The following is a 21771-nucleotide window of genomic DNA, read 5'->3' as shown; positions in this document are numbered from 1 at the left end:
AAGATCAGATCAGATTGTGGGTTAAAGCAGCAACAGGATGAAGTGTAAGAAAATATACATACATAAAGATAATACAAAAAACAAACAGTACAAAATATAATAGTAATAAAACTCTATAGGCTATGCACATATTTTCAAAAGAAGTACAATTGTAAGTTGTTAGCTTCGTAATGGAACACCAGAAAACAACCAACTCCCACCACTGAGGCCCAGTCAGATGTTGTAGACATTCAGGTCTTATCTCATATGTAGGTGGTCCCATGGCTGTGGTTCCCCAGTAGGGATGCGTACCAAAACCAAGTACTAAACAGCCCCGGGGCTAAATAATTAAAAACCACAGTATCGACAAGCTCTGACGTTATCGGTTTTCCTAACGCACTGGAGATTGAAAAATAGAAAACAGATTTCCTATGTAATGCAGCAGCATAACGGTTGTCTACCACACTTTCCATCACACTGACTCTGTGTCTCAATAAGACGTTTGTGATACATTTTTGTGATTTTCATCCAGATGACAGACCTAAGGTTGGGTCTCTGAGGGGTGGGTCGGTTCTCTGTTACCGCATCTTTAACATAAACAGACATCCTGCTGACAGTGGCTCGTGTTCGCTGAGAACTAAACAACTTGTAGACGTCAAGTGTAACAAGTCTTTTGCATAATCAGTTAGAAACGTGAGTGATCTGTTACTAAACCTAGTGAAAGTCTGTACTTGTACACTTACACTGTACACTTTTCCTTCTAAAAAATTTTATATTACAAATAAATTTTGCCACAAATTGGGGAAAAAAGCAAAGTAAATACCTTTGTTATCATTCAAGCTGTAACCTTAACCTGAAAAAAAGAAGTGATAAAAGTACCAGATTGATTAGAATATTAGCATTGGTGACATTTTAATGATACCAATCCCTCAGAGAGATGTTTGCTTTCATGAGAACATACAAAAGACACCACAAAAAGTCTGACTCTTCCCCTTAGGTTTGTGGAGGGTTTAAGTAATGTTCACGGGGGCAATAAACCTTTAATTTTATTATATTAACTGACATTGTTGCAATACTAAAACAGAATTTTCAGTATAGTGTGGAAGTTTTTGTGAGAGACTGTCAGAAAATGTAATGAAGAATTAGTCATTTTTAGTCTGCACTATAATTTGGACAAGTTACAACAGATAATGAACAAAATGAAAAACAACTTTATTATTACCAAAATGTTTTAGTAAAATTTGTAAAAGCTAGAGCCGATCATGAGAAATCATTCACCATTTACAATATTATACAAAAACATAACTGGTCTTTCACAGTCATTAGCTGGGATAAAGTACATTTTCCTTTTTTATTGTAAGTATTTATTTAATTACTTTTTTTTTAAATAGTTTAGTTTTAAGTTTTATAACATAAACACCAATTTTACCATGAATTCCAGTAAAATATCACATTCACATCTTGTTGGACACACAAACTAAACCACGAACAATTAATGAATCATCAATAAAGTATCACCTTAAACAGGAAAAATCAAACTATATAATGTATTAATGAGCTCAGTAACTACTACTACTCCTGTGTTCAGCTCGTGGTCACTCTTCTAGTGGCTGTGTGGTTAAATAACACATCCTGGTACATCCCCACCCCAACCCCTTACCCACAATACACCCACGTCTCTGCACAGAACAGACGCCAACGCAAACAGCATGAAAGTGAACAAGCCAGTCTTCCATACAGAACCTTTGACATGTTACGGCCATTGTCATTCTTACATTTCTTTCTAGTTTGAGGTCAAAGATGACTGTGCCCTATGTTTTTTCAAAGAGGACTATTTTTACTTCAGGATATTCCTTGAATTTGTACATGGGTAGGAGGACCAACCCTACCTAAGGATTTTTAGCCACTCCATATCTAAGGCTACGTTCAGACTGCAGGTAAATGTGGCCCATATGTGACCTGTATCTGATCTGTTAAAAACAGGTTGAACAGCACAAATCTGATTTTTTCAAATCCAACCCAGGCCACTGTCATTAGTGGTCCTAAATCTGATCCTTATCTGATATTTTGCAATGCGACTTCGGTCTGAACGGCCAAGTCGCATTTATCTGACCTTTACGTCATTGAAATGCGACAAACGTCACAGTTGTGCGTCCCAGGAGGAGGAGCAGCAAGAAAAACATATTTATGGTGCGTTCCAAAGTCCTGGGAGGTAGAATATATTTCACTGGGAGTTAACTACATCCCACCTCAAACCATTCCAGATGATCCATAATGAAAATAAAAAACAAATACGGAGGACCGCAGACCTAAGCCCCTATTTGCTTTGTTACTGAAGAGGTGTTTTGCCTGTCTACAGTACAGTGTTCTCATTTACGCAAACGAGATGGAAGAAGCAAAATGACGGATGAGCTAATTATACATTGTTAAGTTTTTTGTCATTGCAAACTTGCACACTGTGTGCTGCCATTGTTGTGTTGACGTCACGTTGTAATTCGCACTGAGGTCTGGGTATTTTGATCTGGCCCCACTTTGCAACTAAGACCTCTGGCTTTGGCAGGTGTTCCAATGCATTTTACTGAGTTGGATGTTGGAAGCTTCCCACCTCCCAGCACTTTGGAATGCACCATTACTTTGGTAAACACAGTGCATGCCTGAGTGGTCAAGTATTACATCAGGACCTTTTTTGCGCATGCGGGCCACTTCAGGGTCGCATTCAGTCAGTGGCGGCTGCTCGTCGTTCAGACAGGGGAAGGTCATTGTCGGCTTACATCAAAAAAATATTGTCAAGTTATTGAAACATAAATTCGGCCCTCCGTTCCTTTTTTAAAAAAATGCTCAGTGACCTTATCGTACCAAGTAGGCGTCTTTTCCAGGGACTGGACCAGTGTCCTCTCAATGTCCAGCAGAGCTAGGCTGCTTAGACTGCCTTGGCCCATTGTGTTGCGGGTGTTAGACTTCAGCCTTTTTAAACAAGAGATGCTCCTTTCACTCTGACCTAGCGGACAGTATGATTGATTTAACTATTTACAAAACGATATTAAACTCAAACAAGAAAGGATTAAATTAAGGTAACTGAAACAAGAAAACGCTGAAATTATGTTAAACTGAAACAAGGAAGTACAATGAGTGTGTTTTATTTACAGTGCAAGAAATGAACGAGTAATTCCATAGTGGTTTCTCTCTCGATTTCACAGCAGAATGTGTGACGGTATTAAAATGAACTGTGTCAAGTGAAGGAGTAGATCTGAAAACAGCTGTCAATCAAACGGGATTCAGCCTTTCGACTGATCATCCAATCAGCACGTGGGATTCTGGCGTCCAGCCCAGCTGAGCTCCGCCCACAGCTCCATTCACCCCCAGAGATGCCCGGCGTCTGGGGGCGGGACAACATCGTGGCATTTATCCAATTACTGTCCAGTTTTGAGGCAATGAAAAAAACTGTTCCACTCAGTCCCATTGAAGCCCAGAGACGCCTGGCGTCTACGGACAAATGCACTGAGCGGAGATCGAATGAGAAAACAGAGCAACGGGAATGTACAAGAAGTGAACAACATCACGTTTGTTGATTTGTGATAAAGCTGATTCTGAACGAACTCATCTTTGAGATGAACGTGTTCTAACACATTTGTAGTCAGTAAAATGTCAACACAATCGTACATATTTAACCATTTAATTTTTGTAATTTTAGGGGAAGCCGGGCTTCCCTTGCAGTCTATGAGAAATCACGACTGCATTCAGTTCATACTCAAAACTCACAGAAGTCATGCTTTTCCCCCATTGTTTTTATTGCAATTTTTTGTTTTTCATTCAACAACAGTGTCTTCAAAAGACTAGACATAAAACAAAACATATACGACAGCTCTTACATGAGAAATATAAAAATAAAATTAAATAAAAAATTTTAAAAATCCCACAAAAACATAGCTTAATACAGAAGGTGGTAGGTCAGACTCACAATGTACAAAAGTCACATTTAAGAATATCATCTAAGTGCACAACAGTCCTTTTAACAGGGTAGAAGAGAGGTCCAGTCCAATGTAGTCCAATACTGTATGTATGTTATGTTATGTATGATATCGGTAAAATATTCTGGGGAGATCAGCTCAAAATTTATTTTACGCCAACCACAGACAGAAGGAATCTTGTCACTGACCACTGCAAAAGAATATTTTTCCATGCTGCAAATTTTAGAATATTATACAGCCTTTTTTGCTGTTTTCACATATTTACTTGGAAGACCCAGGATCAGGGACATGGGGTCCATTTCTAAATAAGTATGAAAAAATGTAGGAATCGCATTTAATGTGTAATATGAACAAGCACACAAAAAAAGCGGATTTGACCAAAAAATCATATCAGCCTGATCACAATCAAGGGTACCAGAAAGGGTGCACATATAGATAAAAAAAAAAATAATAATGCTCTATCAAAAAATCAAACAGGCCATTTTATTTGTCTGATATTTCTCTTTTAAAGTCCAAAATATTTTTGTATTATGGTTTCTACCAAAAATTTCACAGGTTTGTACCCCTGTCAAATCAGAAATTATTGGGTGTACAGACACTCCAGCCTAATAGCCTCCATATTTAATGCCTACAAAGATATACAAATGTTTCAGCACTCAGGATAATCATGTATTGTTTATTGCATAGATGTGGTGTCCAAAGCATGCGTGCTGAAAAATTCCATATAAACAATAAAATTAGACCCACATATTTTGATATGGTGTACGGACACTACTTGGTGTACAGACTCTACAAGATTGGAATGGAAATCTGTCTGACCACATGGTCGCATCTCTGTTAGATCTGTAACTAGGTCTTCCTGGTACAGGAGGAAATAAACATTTGTGAACAAGTTATAACAGTATATCTATAAGGCATATATGCCATATTATTGATGGAAGTATATTGGTGTACGGACACTACAGGAATTTCGGTGGACAATGTGCCATTGAAAACATGCGGTTCGATGTAAACATCCGTTTGCCACATTGTTCCCAAATTTTCTGCAGCCAGGGAGCATACCAAAATCTGTCTAGTTGTGCATATTTAGTCCTAATAATACTTAAATAACAGGTTCCCATTCTATTATTACAATTAAAGGGCTGTAAAAGAAGGGTTTTCAGAACAAAATGGTTGATTGTCTTAATACTGAAAATAAGAATTGATAATCAAACAGCTGTTCAACAAAAACGATCAAATTAAAGCAATGTGATGTGTATATTTTGTAATAAAAAAGACACAGGAGTTGAGTAGTAATTATTTATTGTTACAAAACATTATGTACAATAATTTTGCTCTCTTATATAAATAAAATTGTGCACATGTTTTCACGCTCATTGGGTCGCCATTTTATCAGTTTTTATCCAATTTTCTTCAAATTTGGAGGATTGCGAGATCTAGTAATAAGATGGCCAAAGAAACATTTGGGGAATGGTTTTGGGGGTATCTTTTTGCAATACTGATTAATAACTGATGCAAATATACTTGTACACCTTGATTGTGATCAGCCCGATAATTGTGCATTAAGACCTGCTGTCTGAACGTAGCCAAAGTAATACCAGTGGATGCTTCTCCAAAACAGAATCAATCAGTTTATTTTTTTCTATATAGCGTTCCCAATACATATTTTATTGAAGGGCTGTAATTTCACAGATGCACTAAAACATTGCATCACTCTAGATATAGTCTAGAAATGCAAAAATAATGAATCAAATAATAATAATAGTTTAGTGAAAAGTAGCCACCTTGTGTTAAAACCTGTGAATGACAGCTCATTTAGACCTATTAGTATTGTTGACATTGGATCATTTAGACTAATTAGATTATGATGCCTGTAGTTAAAACATCCTGATAGCTTTTGCAGCTCCAGACCGATGTTTTCTTTTACTTTCTTTGCCAAAATCGACTCTTTAAAATTTGCTGACCCCTATCATTTAGCGGTGAGGTTGCAGGTCACAGCCAATTAAATGCCTCCCACTTTGCTGCAGTAAAAGTGAAAAACAAGATAGAGTCTTGTGAGACCTACTGTTTGGTTTGTCTGTTCTGGGATTTTTAGTTAACTGGGGTAATAACTGGGGTCAGCGCTCAAAAATAGAAGCACCTTTACACGGGATGTGGACCAAAGAAAAGATGAAAAGAAAGAATGAAAGAAGAGATACAGTAGATACAGTGGTGTAGCAGTATGGAGGTAACCCACTCCTTATGTAGATATAAACCACTGACTCTAAGGTTATGTGAAGGAACGGTGCTGATTTTCAGGTGATTATACTCCAATGAAAATAAAATCATGAATATTCCATGTCCGCAGTCAGAAATCCCCTCAAATCTTAAACACTGAGCCTTTAAGTAGCGATCTAAGTCCATTTTTAGTCTGACAGTCAGGTTGTCAGCAGGAGTAAACATTTCTAGATGGATATATCAAATTATGAGATGAATTTCAGTCCATTAATCCTGTGGAAATGTCACCATTAATGAATTAGTTTGTATGCATGGAACAAAGCAGCACTGGTCTAGAGAAGTAGAGAAGGAAGATAAGAAAACAAGTGTCTTCGCATCTTCAGGTGACCTCCAAGATATGAGTTTTCGTTCGGAATATAGGAAGGTACCGGTAATAAAGTTTGTCTCGGAGGGTTCAGCAAATATAACCTTTAAAAGTCAACATATTTGATTTATTTGAGAAAAATCTGAACCTTATCACTCAAGGTTTAAGATGACTCTCAAAAATAAAGATGGACATGTTACCCATATCCCCTTACTGCCTAAAATTTATTTATTTGAAAAAAAGAAAAGTGATGTTGCTGTGAAACAAAATTAAGTGGAGATTGTTCATTTGAATATAGCACCTACAATAACTATGATGCAAATTAGTGACATTTGGCAGAATTGTCATGATAGTAATTACACAAATTTTCTAACCTCAGCTAAGTAGGTATTATTTCATCAATGCTGTTATTGATCAGTTAGTCCAGACAACAATCCAAACAAAACAAAAATTATCCCAAAAAACAGAAAAATGTCATGAAATTATTAATACCGTTACAAAAACAGGGTGTTGAAACTGATCCATGAACCATGTCAGGGCTCATAGATAACCAGGTAACATACAGTCGCAGAAAAAATTATTAGACCATCAAACGTCATCATAAACAATGGTTATGCAATCAAGTACTTACTCCTGTGTGTATCATGTGACTAAAACAGACAGAAAAGAAAACATGGAATGCCTAAAAGCATTGTTTTTGTCAGTACAATGCCATAGCTACTGATGTAAGAACTGAAGTGATTTTGGTTATTATCAAGAAAACCATGGAAAATGGCTAGATATCAGCCCTGAAATTAAACTGTTATGAGCTATTTTTGTTGTTATCATTATATTTGTTCAAACAAATGTACCTTTAGTTGTACCAGGCATTAAAATGAACAAAAAATTGAAGAAAACAAGGGGTGGTTTAATAATTTTTTGTCATGACTGTATGTACATTCAGAAAGAGTGTGAAGCAGCATCTCATTGCAAAAACAGTGGAATATTGAGATGAATTCACAGCAAGTTTGTGTGTAATTTATGTTATTGCACATAGCAAACTGACAAATCGAGTAAAGATGCTTTGAGGCAGGTGGAGGAAGCAGGTGGCTCTTCATGGATTCACAAGGGTACTGAACTGAACTGAAAAAAAAAAAAAACATAACAGAAATGTACATTTAATCTGTGTATTCAGTGTTAATTTAGTAGTAGGTTCAGAAACTACACTGAGTGAAAACCTGTGCCCTTCTTGAAATGAATCCACTCTTTCTGCTCTGTGGAGACTCTGCAGTAACAAAGGAGTGTGCAGTGATAAACTCCAGCGCTCCTGAAGCCCAGTGCTGCATTCCACTGACATCTAGTGTCAGATTTGTGAACTGAGATAACACACTGTGTCTGACCCTGTGCAGGTGTGTGTCTGCGTGCACCCCACCCCACCCCACCCCCCCAACTCCCACTCCCATCCCCTCCTTTCAGACACACATGTTATCCACTTCCACATACATCAGTCTGGTCTATTGATCTGCTCGATATGACCTTGAATGATCAGACAAGTGGAAGCGCCCCGTTGGAATGAAACCCATCCATTCCCTCTGCCTCCTATCTGCTGTTGTAATGACTTGAGGGAAGACGGGGAGGGAAAAAAAAAAGGAGCCCGTCGCGGTGGACCCTGAACCAGTCAGCTCTGCAGCCGCCTTATGTCGCGGACAGCCTCCCCTCCAGGCACAGTCTGTTCCGGGTAAAGGAGGAGAACTGGGTCAGTCTGTCTGAGATGCAAAAGATGAGACGTGAGCCGGGTAATACACTGCCATGTATCCTGAATCATATAGATAGATAGAGCTCAATCCTTTCCTGGATTATGTAAGTGGATTTGTTCCCTGGATAGCTCCTCATGTGAATATAGAATATAGTGTATTAAAATGACAATCAGTAGATGAATGATGAAATTTATCCTCCTGTGGCTAAAAACGAAGAGGAGCCATGCTTCAGGGCTTTACAGAACAGAAGAGGGTTTTAGTTGTTTCATCCTCTAATGTGCACAATCTAAAGGAATATGTAAAAGCACTGTTCCCGGCAGCTGAAACACTCTAGAACAGTTATTAACGATTATTTTATCCTAATTCCAAATCACTTTTATGAGTGCTAAAATAGGCATGCAGTCACGGTGGTATTGTCTGCAACCATGGATGCATGAAATGTGAAAGCTGAAGCAAAACTATGGTTCATGTCAACATTTCTACATAAGTTATGTATTAAAGTTTTGTTTTCACTTGCTCTAAGAGTTTACATCCAAAGTCTATGTTCAAGGTTAAGAAAGAATGAAGTTGGATTAAATATAACTAATCACACTGGGAGTCATTTTGTATCACATACAGTACTGTGCAAAAGTCCTCGGCCAACATTAGATTTGTTGGTTTAGTCAAATTATAATGACCACATATATACTGTACATTTCTCAGTCTATGTATTAAGATCCAGTCTGGATATATGGGATGTATGTATGGGTTACACTTACCCTACACTAACCCTAACCCTTCCTTTACACTTAACATGTCTTTAACCCTTTCATTCAGAAAATTTTAGATTTATCGCATCAATTTTCCAATGTTTTATACCAGGTTTCATTCAACTCATGTTACATGTTTCTAATTGTTTGTGCTGCTTCTTGCTATGGGGTCAGGGGTCACATTAAAGAATGACTTTAACCTTTAGAACCCATTTAGTTCAGTGTTTTGTGTATCTATAAAGGCTGTGCACATATTTACTATATTTTCTTGTTGTATCTGAAGAAAAGAGAATGAGAAAAAAATATGCATGTTCATTTCAACCCTGGAAAAACAACAAAGCTAAAAGTGGACTAAGACTTTTGTACAGTGGACTTTTCTGTATGAACCCATAAAGACCCAGTGCTACTTTTGTTGCAGTTCCCAAATGGATTTTTCCTGTCAATTTAACCTTTCTTAAGGGATTTATCATCATTTATTATAATATTATCCTCTGTATGTTGCGTTTTTGGTTTTTTTTTTTCCAATGAAAATCATGTATTTTCCCATATTGAATTTACTGATCATGTCGATTTTAATAAAAAAAAAAAAAAAAAAAACTCAGATTAAAGTTATTATTGTATTAGAAGCAGCACCAGTTATTTACCTGTATTGATAGGATTAGTGGATCAGAAGTTGTTAAACATTTTAGATCAGTTGATGGTTTTGGTCACTGGTGGAGGTTTGGGTCTTTATGTGTTAAACCAAGCCTTCATTTCCTGACATTGATCACATGCTGTTAGAGCCTAAACAAGGCTTTAACCCATAAAGACCCAAACATCCAAGAAGTACCGACTGATCTAAACTGTTAAATACATGTCGATGCACTATTTCTATCAGTACATGTGAATAATTGGTGGGAAATGCAGTTTGTCATCTTTTCATGGTCATCACATATGACCCATTTGGACGTCCAGAGGCTCCATAATGAACGTGGATACACCGTCATCTACAACATTAATTCACCAATAAAACCCATGTTCAGTTATTGATATATTTTTTTGAAAGTCATTTTTTCTTCAGTTTTCTGTGTTTCTGCTATAATAACCCTCAACTTTAACATCAGCATTTATGAACATCTACAAGATCAATGAATTAACCCTATAATGCCAAACGTATCATATTTGATATATAAGTTTTGAAGCCCTCTACATGATCAGTGTGATTTTTTTTTTCTTGAAAACCTGATGTCTACAATTAGATACATGCAAGATAGATAGATAGATAGATAGATAGATAGATAGATAGATAGATAGATAGATAGATAGATAGATAGATAGATAGATAGATAGATAGATAGATAGATAGATAGATAGATAGATAGATAGATAGATAGATAGATAGATAGATAGATAGATAATCCACCAGGGGGGAGGAATTCATTCACCAGAGGCCTTTCCAGTGACACTACAAGATTGTCATTAATGAGGAAAGAGGCAGAACTTTGACAATTTTGAAAGGCAATCACCAATTTGTTAGACATGTTTGTGTTATATTATGTTTTTGTTTGTTCAAAAATAATAATATTTGAGCACTGAGACCCAATGTATCAAATATAATACAAAACTGAAACTCATACATGGAAATTGATATTTGAAAAAAAAATTGTTTCTTTAGAAGGACCAATAAAAGCTCTAGTTTCAAAGAACTGGAATTTTCTGTCAATGATTTAATGGTTCAGGCTTTTCAGGGTTAAGTATAGGAAAATACATGATTTGCACTGAAACAATGCAAAACATATAGGGTAAATTTACAATAAACAGTTGTAAGTCACTTCAGAAAGGTTAAATTTAGAGGGAAAAATCATATGGGAAGTATCACAAAAATAGCACTGGGTCTTTATGGGTTAAATTATACATTAACATAATATCTGACAGATATGGTTGAAAAGCACCGTGTTTGACTGAAACACATTTATACATAAATATAAACGCAAACATATCTTACTTTTGTTCACATACACAATCTTTGCAAAAATGTACAATCAGGTTCATAAGTATTTGGACAGTGACCACCACCACAGTGGATCAGAAATGAAGCAATCAAGAAGAACCGTCATTGAAATGACTGTAATTCTGAAATGGTTAATGCAATATTTGTATTAAACCCCTTGAATTGCAGCTGAAGGTCCACACTTCAATCACATCTTGATTGCTTCATTTCAGATCCACTGTGGTGGTATACAGAGGCAAAATTACAAAATGTGTGTCACTGTCCAAATACTATGTTAATATATTGGGGTTTTTTCAGGTTTTTCTAGGTTTCAGGTGCCTCTGTCTATCTTAAGGTTGTTACTGCTCCCACTATTTACCTAATAATGCCTCAATAGATGTAATAAATATGTTAAATTTCAATGATAAACTGTTAGTGCATTCTGTGTCTGTAAGTATGTACCAGGTTTTCAGTGTTACTGGGTAACAGGGGAAGAAGTAGGAAATCTAAAGAAATACAGCTGAAATGTAAAGGCCATTGTTAGCCATCAATTCAACCTATTTACTTTCAAGTTTGATTAGAACTCACACACAGTTTCATTCTTCTGAGAAAAGTAGCCAGCTGGTTCTCAGAAACACCGCCTGTGGCCAGCGTTTAAGAACATGTACCATGACGTCAAGGGAAAACTGGTCCTGTGGAGGCTGTTACAGATGAGTATTGATGTAAACGCAAACAATTCATCATTACTAAAGTAAATCTAATGAACCATTTATAAAGAGGTCTGGTCATTCTCTTTTGCCATTCTTAAATGCCCCTTTAGTTTGTTCTAATTTCCTAGTCTGTGCAACCCTAGTGAGCATAAAGCAGGTTCAGATAATGAATGAATGAATAATTTCCTAGTTAGATTATTCTATTTTTTTTCCCTTTTTATATACATCTTAAATTTTCTTGTATGGACAGCATACTGAACCTGTTTATTTAGTGTACATATGACGATAAAACGTTTTCAATTTTTGCATCTTTGTATCTTTGGATGAATAATTATATACCAACAAAATTTCAATTAAAAAGTGATATACTATTGACAGTGTTTATGCGAGGCTTTTTTGTGCTGGGAGCATATTATTTGCTAATTTTAACTAACTCGTTTCTGTCTCAGGCATCTTCATTAATGATAACAGCATGCATACCAACTTCCTGTGGAGGTTGTGATGTGTTTTTTCCGTATAAATCCTCACACCCACCAATTTGTTTTTTCTGCCTCTTTTCTGATCATCTATAGCAGTGTCCGAAGCTAGCTATGTTAGCTTAGAAACAGAATAACCCATGAAATGTTGTCTTTCACAGTGCATTTTACTTATGGTCTATAAATATCTGTATATGTGTAGATTTTGTATTATAGTTTTCTATTTGTATTTTTATATTTTGTATTAGATTATTCTGTACTTTATATTCTATATTTTTATATGCTGCTGAGGCGTATTTCCTCACAGTGATATCAATAGTCTTATCGTATCTTATTGTATCTTGCCGTGTCTTATCTTATCTTATCTCATCTTATCTTATCGTATCATATTGTATATTATCTTATCTTATCTCATTGTATCGTATCGTATCGTATCTTATCATATTGTATCTTATCTTATCTTATCTTATCATATTGTATCTTATCTTATCTTATCTTATCATATTGTATCTTATCTTATCTTATCTTATCATATTGTATCTTATCTTATCTTACCGTATCTTATCATATCTTATTGTGTCTTATCATATCTCATCGTATCGGATCGTATCTTATTGTATCTTATTGTATCTTATCTTATCTTGCCGTATCGTATCGTATCATATCTTATCGGATCTCATCGGATCGTATCTTATCTCATCTCATCTCATCTCATCTCATCTCATCTTATCGTATTGTGTCGTATCGTATCTTATCGTATCTTATTGTGTCTTATCTTAACTTATCTTATCTTATCTCATTGTATCGTATTGTATCGTATCTTATGTTATCTTGTCTCATCGTATCGTATCGTATATTATCGTATCATATCATATCATATCGTATCTTTTCTTTTCTTTTGTTATCTTATCTTACCTTACCTTACCTTACCTTACCTTACCTTACCTTACCTTACCTTATCTACATAATGCACAAACACAATAATAAAACACAGGGAAATATAGCAGACAGTACTAAAATCCAGTACAGAAACTACTATTAAAAGATGTGCCGATGCTGGGATAGTGATTGTTCTGTTTTATAATGTGGGCTTTTCTATAGTATTTTATTATAATGCGTCTATCTTGACATTTAAGGTGTTTATTTTCTATTTTATAATTATCACCTGACCTCCATTCAGGGACTTTGAAAAGAAAATGAGCTCTTAGCTGTTTCTTGCAAAGTATATGTATTGTGCACTGTCTCTGCTAAGGAAACAATCTATCAATCAATCAATCAATCAATAAACAAACAAACTAAATGGCTCCTACAGGCTACAGTCTGCATTTAGTGCATCTGTTTCTTCTGTTCTCAAGACAAAGAGCTACTAAAACAATAAGAAACCTTGTTGAAAAAGACCTGGTGTAAAACGCCAGTAAATTAGTCTAGTAAGTATCCTGTCATCTGAAGAGTTCAAGACATGTTAAATACAAATAGAGATCACATTAAATACTGTTATTTTCCAACTGTATTTTGTTGCAGAGACTGACAAATGCAAATGTATGTTATAATTTCTCATAAACATAATCAAAATTTGGGTTAAACAACAAACCTAGAGGTGGCCTAAAACCTAAGAGAAGGTAAAAGTGATGGGTGTTTTTAGTACTTTAGTTTTTTTATTTTCTGTATTTGTACTTGTTTATCAGTAACTTTAACAGTAATACTTTCTAAACAGAGCTTTGCACTGTCCTGCAGAAGACCCTCACAAAGGCATAAACAGCATGCTTAAAAGGGTGTTTGTTATTTCACACATTTTCTTCCTTTTAAGAAAAGTAACCAATTAAGTCGATAACATAAAATCTTTCAGATGCCTGAAAAGAGAGAAACATTAACATTATTTTTTCTTGTTTGATGCCTAAGTAATCCAATTGTCTTGTGCAGTTGCAAATTATACTTCTCTCCAACTGACCATGGAAAACAAATCAATCAAAGCTCCAGTCAAAGCAGTTTTGAATAGACGGTACAGTCCTCGTCTTGTGACAGAGTGAACATTTTTGACAGCTTTATTTTTGCATTATTTCTCCACCAGAATCCCACCATCTGGAAATATAATTGAATAGTGTGCATGCATCGCTCACGGTATTTTCAAAAACATACTTTTCCATCTGACAAGCACAAGTGAGAGAAGCACGAAGCCCAAAATGAGACATTTAAAACAGTTTTTTTTTTTGTTTTTTTTTTTTTGAGGTAAAGGTTTATAGTCTATATTGAACAATAACGAGCAGTACAGTCACATCGACACACTCACACAAACACACACTCCTCCGGCTCTTCATCATAGGATGTGACACCTGACGGCCCATTAGTTCCCAAAGTGCTATTCTATTCTATGAATTCCTCTCCTTATAGAATATTTAGACTCTGTGTGTTTCCCTCCACTTGTCAACATGGGATGCATTATTCATGTTAATGTGCCATTATCCGACGCTCTGCGTGATGTAACGCCGCTATTCCCCAGCCCTGCACCCACAAACACATCCAGTGACCTTCTGAACTGTGCACTGCCGTCACCCTGCCTGAAGCGCAGCAGGAGCTCTGATTCATATAATACGCCGAGAGAGTGAGAGAGAGGAAATTTGTGCTTTACCGAGGCTTTATTGTGCAATTACAATGTGTGCTTACTAAAAGCACGGCTACGTTTGCGATGACAAAAGGTTTGAGGGTTTGAACACAGCTTAGGTACATCCGTAACTGTATGCCTGAAATACCTGCTTTTTAGGAAATAGATAGAGAATAGAAGAGTGAATTTAACCAGCTTTTAACAACGCAATTAAAAACCTATGCCTGTATTTGAGATAGAATGATGTATCCTGGCTGAATTTAAAAGAAGATTGAGAAAAAAAGAGGATGTGAGTTAACAAGCCTTTAGTGCAATTAAAAGATAAGTCAAAGCCTGTCTGCGTTTCCGATAGAAGGATTTCAACGTGCCTTTTGTGAAGCTGTAAGTTGTGCCTGTGTTTGAGATAGAAGAAAAGGAAATCTGTTTTTTTTTTTTTTTTTAACAAGATGGTAATGTAAAAAGGTAAGCTTAAAATTACTTGCAGAGACGCAAGGCAATAAGGCATAGAGGGATTGAATTCAATTTATAACTAAAATTACAAGTAATTATAACTGGAAACTCAGACCCTGAACTACGTTGACCCAGTTGAAACACCATCGTGTGACTGAAAGCCTGTTTTTTTTTTCTTTTTTGTCAAGTTGCTTTTGCAAAATTTGTGGTTTTGGAAGTAAAATTATGGACTGAAAAAAGTGTGACCTATTTCAGCAGAACATTCCAGGAGCATTTGTCAAAACCAAAACACAAATTTTGTTTTTGTTGGTTCGTTCAGCGTTTTTTTTTTTTTTTTCATGTATTTCTACAGAACAGTGGAGAACAACTGTAAGCATCTCATAGGATTTAATGACTTCTTTGGAAAATAATTCACATTTATGCAAACAGTCAGCAGCACTGTCCAGTTTTGCATCTTGTATCATCATGTATCTATTTTCTGAACCGTTCAGTCTTTGTAAGGGTGGTGGGTGAAGACGGGAACATCTTGGACATGTCACCAGTTCATCACAGGGCTGACATACACAGATGAACAACCATTCACGCTCACATTGACATCTATGGGCGATTTAGATTAACCCACTGGCCTATTAAATGCATGTCTCTGGACGGTGTGAGGAAGATGGAATACAGGATGAGATCAAACCCAGTAAATGATAAAGATACTGTATCAGACTGTCATTAAAAGCATGGCCTTCACTATTAAAATTAGCTGTTACCACCTAGTGAGACTAAAGAACACAGAGGTGAGGTTAGTGTCATGTGCCATTTTTTTGTAAGCACATGTTGTTTTTTTTCCTTTTAATCTACTACCCCATCATTTCCCCAATTTGCATCAAATTAATGAAAATGCACCAAAAATTAGAAAAAAAAATCTGTAAGATATGAGGTTTCTAAACTTTCATGTTCGATTTTTCACTCAAACTAATAAAAATCCACAAATGGGTTAAAAAAAAAAGCATGTATAGAATGATTAAAATTATACATGGAATTCATGGGATCCTAAATCTGTACGTGCATTTCAACAATTTCAATATAAATTTGACTTTACGATGGGCAAGTCATGAGTTATTTAACAAAACATGTTCATATTCATCCTTGCAGAATCTGAAGGTCAACAGGTTCCAGTTTTAAGTAGTTTTTTTTTTTTTTTTTTTTTTTTTCAGGAAATGTTAATTCATTTTGATCTTCATGGCCACGAGATTCTGTATTAAGAGAAGTAACAACTACCTCCAGGACAGCAAGTACATACTGAAAATTAGGGCTAGGCATATCCATTTAAATATTGATTGTATCGATACCAAGGTGAGTATTGGTTTTGGATCGATACTAGCGTGAAGAGATTGTTACTTTTGTTGGAGTTTCTCGTCTCTACGTCCAGCAAATTACTCGAATTTCCTCACAGTTCATGAGAGTGCAGCTTCTCTTCAAGTCTGTCTGTACAAACAGAGCACATCTCTCTCTCTCTCTCTCTCTCTCTGTCTCTCTCTCTCTCTGCTTTTCTCTCAGGCACACTTTGCCCCCCCCCCCCCCCCCCACACTCTGCTGGACAGCGGAGAGTCAGAGCACTGACTGAGAGCAGCCTGTGATGGCGGAGAGAAAGAGATAAGAGGCGCTATGTGGAGCTTATTCACTGCAGCTGACCGTCATTCACCACATAGTTTGTTAATAAAAAAAATTTTATTTGCCTAAAATCTTTGTCCTGTGTTTTATCATAATGAACTAACTAAAGGCAAAATCACATAATTATTCAATGATCATGACATTTCAAGTAAAAAGTTTCGGTACGGCTAGTCCTGTATTTACTTGGTATTGGATCAAAACCAAATTCCCAGTATCGCCCACCCTTTGTGGAAGGTTTATGAAGATCTGGGTCACACAATAGTACAAGTCTGCTTGGTTTCAGTGGCTTTTTCTTTTTGGGGGATTTCACCACTCTAATCCCACAGCTCACCTCTCCAAGAATAAATTCCATGAAAATAAGTTCTCTATTGGTGCTCTTTCTAAATACACCGCAAAATGATTGTCAGTTGTTTAAAGAAATAAAGAAATACAAGTCAGGGAGGTTTTTTTTCCTCTTTTCTTGAATAACGGTGGGTTCACACAGACATTCCCTTAACACTCACGAAGTGTTAAAACAAAATGTGGCCATTGTGGGAGTGAATATTTTAAGAAAATTTAACTTAGTCAAGGCCCAGCTAAGTTTCACTGTCACTCTAATGATAATAACGACAAGATAGAAGAATAATCTTAGCAAAAACAGGAGGATTCAGACACCACCAGGACTTGGATCATAATAATGACTTCAGCATTAAAAGATATAACTGTTTTTTTCAATACAAAGTAAAAATTAAACCAGTAAGAAAAGAAGAATGAGGTGGACTGAAAACTTTTTCCATACAATGTGTCTGTATCTCGATTAGCACTCCTCTGAGCTGCCAACCTGTCAAAAGTCTCTTCCAGTGCATTCTGGGATAGCTGCCACCATCCTTTACCACCCTAAAAAGGATTAGACAGATAGTGAAAATGAAAGACTGAAACTGTCTTCTCAGTCATCAAACCTGAATATTGCGGGTTTGGAAATGGTTTACCTTTACTATTTGATGAGCCAGTAAATGTAAGGCGTTTCACAACTAATTAACATGATGGCTCGGATACTCGGCAATATTGACAGTGGCTTTAAAGCCTGGTGTGGGCTGATGCATGGGTTATTTTTAAGATAGCAGACAGCACTATACATAATTTATCACACCAAAGGATTACCCTCCCAAGCCCGGTGAATAAAGGAAGTAATAAGGGCAGCAAGGCGTGCAGCTGAAATGGCTGATAATGCTTTACAACAGCTCACAAATAGAGGAGATGAAAAAAAAAAATCCTGTTTGCACATCATCTTAAAGAGGAGTGTAATTATCTATCAGCCAATCAACACCTAGCACTCACTTCCTGTGTCTGACCTTGCTGGACTCGTAACCATGGAAATTGTTTCTCTCTCTGATGCTGCACAGCTTGGTCATACAAAAACTTGTGTGTACACATGTGTGTATGTATGTGTGTGTGGATGAACAACAAACACGACCAGTTTTCCACATATGTCTCTCGCCAGGGCACCTTGGAAACAGTCTTATCCTGCCTTTTATGGCTCATCATACTGTTTCCCATTAACAAATATGCAGCAATGATGAACCACTACTCTCACACACATACACACACTTATCACGCTGGAAGAAACTGTTCCTTTCACTCACAGATCGGATAAATATGTGAAAATGACAGTACCAGTTTTCTGTTCATTTGGGATCTGTTATGACAGTCGGTATAAATAATGCATCTTCAGGAGGCACTAAAATATTTACAGAACACATATTGGTATGATGTGACTGTGGGCTGCGATTGTGTGTGTGTATGTGTGTTTCTTCTAAAATTATTTCAACTGCGGACCATGCCTTGAAGTGAGCCTGTCTTTAATGAGAGCTCCAGCTCCCAGAGGCAGCGATCCTTCTTTAGTTTGCGTTCCCAGAGGCATTATCAGTCATTGACAGCTGGTTGAATGCAGCCTTCAATTTAGGCACACTGTACTGTCAGACTTACATTTGATGGACAGTTTTGAGACTCTAGAGTTTAACATAAAAAACCTACCTCCTAATTTAACACAAAAAAAATAGATATGACGCTTACATTATCATACCGCATGGTAAGTTTGTGATCATAAAAAGTTTAATTTGAATGGATAAAACTGTAAAAAAAAAATGTAATTAAGCGTAGAAAAATGCTAACACCTGAAAAAATAAGACAAGACCCATGTGAGGGTTAATGTGCTGCATGTGTGGAATGATTAATGTATGTTAAAGCTGAGGAGGGATAATTGAGATGTTCCTGCACAGATGTAACCAAAAATCCTGGTTAAATAGAATGTAACGTTATGGATTAATGGTCTGAAGCATCAATTTGGGTATTCTGACTGGTGCCATCTCAGTTTGCTGGAAGTTCCCATATTTGGGTAAAAGAAGAAGAGTGAGGGCGTCAACTCGAGCTAACTCTAACTTACTGAAAACACAGACCACATCAACTAACACCATCATGTTCAACAGAACCAAGTATTAACACATACAATTGTGTTTGATAACATTAATGTCAGACACAGTAGGCTAATTATCACAAGCTGCCCTCACTGGTAGGTTATATATTCCAGTACAAATTTCTATTAACATTAGCTAATACAGGATGGGTTATTGTAATTTAATCATGACAGATTTGTTAAGGTTGTAACATCAACCACAACTACAGTAGAAATGTAGAAAACTGTTCAATTTAATAAGAATATCTGGCACAAGCTAGCTGTCAATCAAAACCCACACACCAGGCATGGACAGCACCCACCTGTCAATCAAAGTTGTGACACATTTATTTGTGCATGATGGATGGATGGATGGATGGATGGATGGATGGATGGATGGATGGATGGATGGATGGATGGATGGATGGATGGATGGATGGATGGATGGATGGATAGATAGATAGATAGATAGATAGATAGATAGATAGATAGATAGATAGATAGATAGATAGATAGATAGATAGATAGATAGATAGATAGATAGATAGATAGATAGATAGATAGATAGATAGATAGATAGATAGATAGATAGATAGATTGGGGACAGAAGATTATAAATTAAACTTCATCCCACTCCTTTTCAAATGTTTGACTTTCTTTTAGAAAATTCTTTTTTGTTTGATTTTAATGTAATATTTGAAACAAACAAACAAACAAACGATAGACAGACAGACAGACAGACACACAAACAGACCATCCATGACCATGTTAACCATCATACAGTCATGAGTATCATTATGTCTGAGTCAGTAAATGTTCTTCGAATACCACATCTGCAGGTTGCATCATTGGCTCTGTTGAAATGTGATTGAGTTTCTCCCCCAGGCCCAGACCAAGATGCAGATGAGAAGAGATTTATTATTTTGACATGAGAAAGCTCCTGCCAAACAAAATGGAATTTTATTACAAACAAATGTCTTCATATACGAAGTGTACGGAGCACACCGTGTTTTCAATCAGTGAAGTGTATCTATTAGCCTATCATACAGTACTGGGAAAATGTCCACCTTTAGCTTTGGTGTTTTTGCATACAGTACACACTGCATATTTCTCATTCTCTTTTGTTCAAATACAGCAACAAAATACAGGAAACATGTGCACAGCATTAAAAATAAAAAACACAAACTGCACATACATCCCATATATTCAGATTGTATTTTCATATAGAGGCTGAGGAATACATATGTGTGGTCATTATAACTTTACAAAATCAACAAACCTAAAGTTGCCCTAAGTCTAAAGGCCTAAGACTTTTGCACAGTTTAATATATCAGGAGGTTTTTTTTTGTGGAAACTGGCTTCAATCGAACAGCAGAACCTCCATTATTTGAAGCAAAGAAGTCAAAGCTGCAGCTAAAAGTACACAAAAGTACATGTGGATGTGGTTTTCACGTAGCCTACTTGGGACCATGAAGTGGTTCATGATGGATACCCAGTTAAAACAATGGGCAGTTTGGGAACACACTTTGTTATTTAGAGATAGTTTGAAGAAAACATGGGTTCAGGACGAGGTCTCGAGAGGGAAGTTAGAACCAATTCAAAAGCACCTGTGGCCAAACACCAAATAGCCCTTCAGACTAAACAAACATCAAAGCTGTAATATCTAGACAGGTGGAGAATCCGCCAGAGGGGAAAGTTTCAAACAGCTCATCTCAGCTGAATAACTGCCAACAGACCCAGGCTATAAGAACAGTAAATATATAGGCTGGCACTTTTAATCTGGCATTGGTATAAAGCCTCTCTATATTCCTTCAGGGAAGCAGTGAATATGTAATAGCTATGGAGTGGCTTATGCTTTAATCTATTATGGTATATCTATTTATACATATTTCTGTTATGTTATGCTTTTCTATATCTGCAAAGAAGAAGAAGAATGGATGAAAATGGTGCTACTTGCCAGTTTGATGAATGGCGGTGAGTTAACATCCAGCGTTGGCCAGATTATTAGAACACTTGACATATAAGAGGTTTTATTTGTTTTTTGTTTTTTTGTTGTTCTTTTTTGTTTTTCTTTTGTGAATGAATGAATGAAATATCTACAAAGTTGTCATTATGCTCTATAAACCATAGAACACACCCATCATAATGAGAATTAGGTCATTTTCCTACAAAAAACAAGCTAGGCCTATTTCACTATCAGTGTCACACAAGCATGTTCCTTCACAGAAGAAGACAAACTACTTGTATAATTATTGTCAGATGTAATTGTGGTTAAACTCTTGGTGATGGTGAGTCTTAAGATACAGCTGTGTGATTGTGTAGAATGTACAACTCCTATTCTGTTCATTAGTAGGAGTGTAAGAAAATATCAGTTCTGCAATATATCGCGATATTTCATTTCACAATACTGTATCGATATTAAAAAGTACTGTATCGATGTTTTTAGGTATTTATTCAAATG

General features: G+C 36.3%; 1 long non-coding RNA gene across 1 annotated transcript in view; it reads right to left on the bottom strand.

Annotated features, from left to right (window-relative positions):
• LOC115428416 (uncharacterized) overlaps positions 1 to 21771 on the bottom strand; it is a 590809-nt gene that overhangs the window by 176319 nt on the left and 392719 nt on the right. The window lies entirely within an intron of this gene.

Source organism: Sphaeramia orbicularis, chromosome 11 (genome assembly GCF_902148855.1).
Source record: "Sphaeramia orbicularis chromosome 11, fSphaOr1.1, whole genome shotgun sequence".
Classification (NCBI taxonomy): domain Eukaryota; kingdom Metazoa; phylum Chordata; class Actinopteri; order Kurtiformes; family Apogonidae; genus Sphaeramia; species Sphaeramia orbicularis.
Note: the sequence above shows the minus strand (reverse complement) of the source record. Positions and strands in the feature narration are given on the sequence as shown.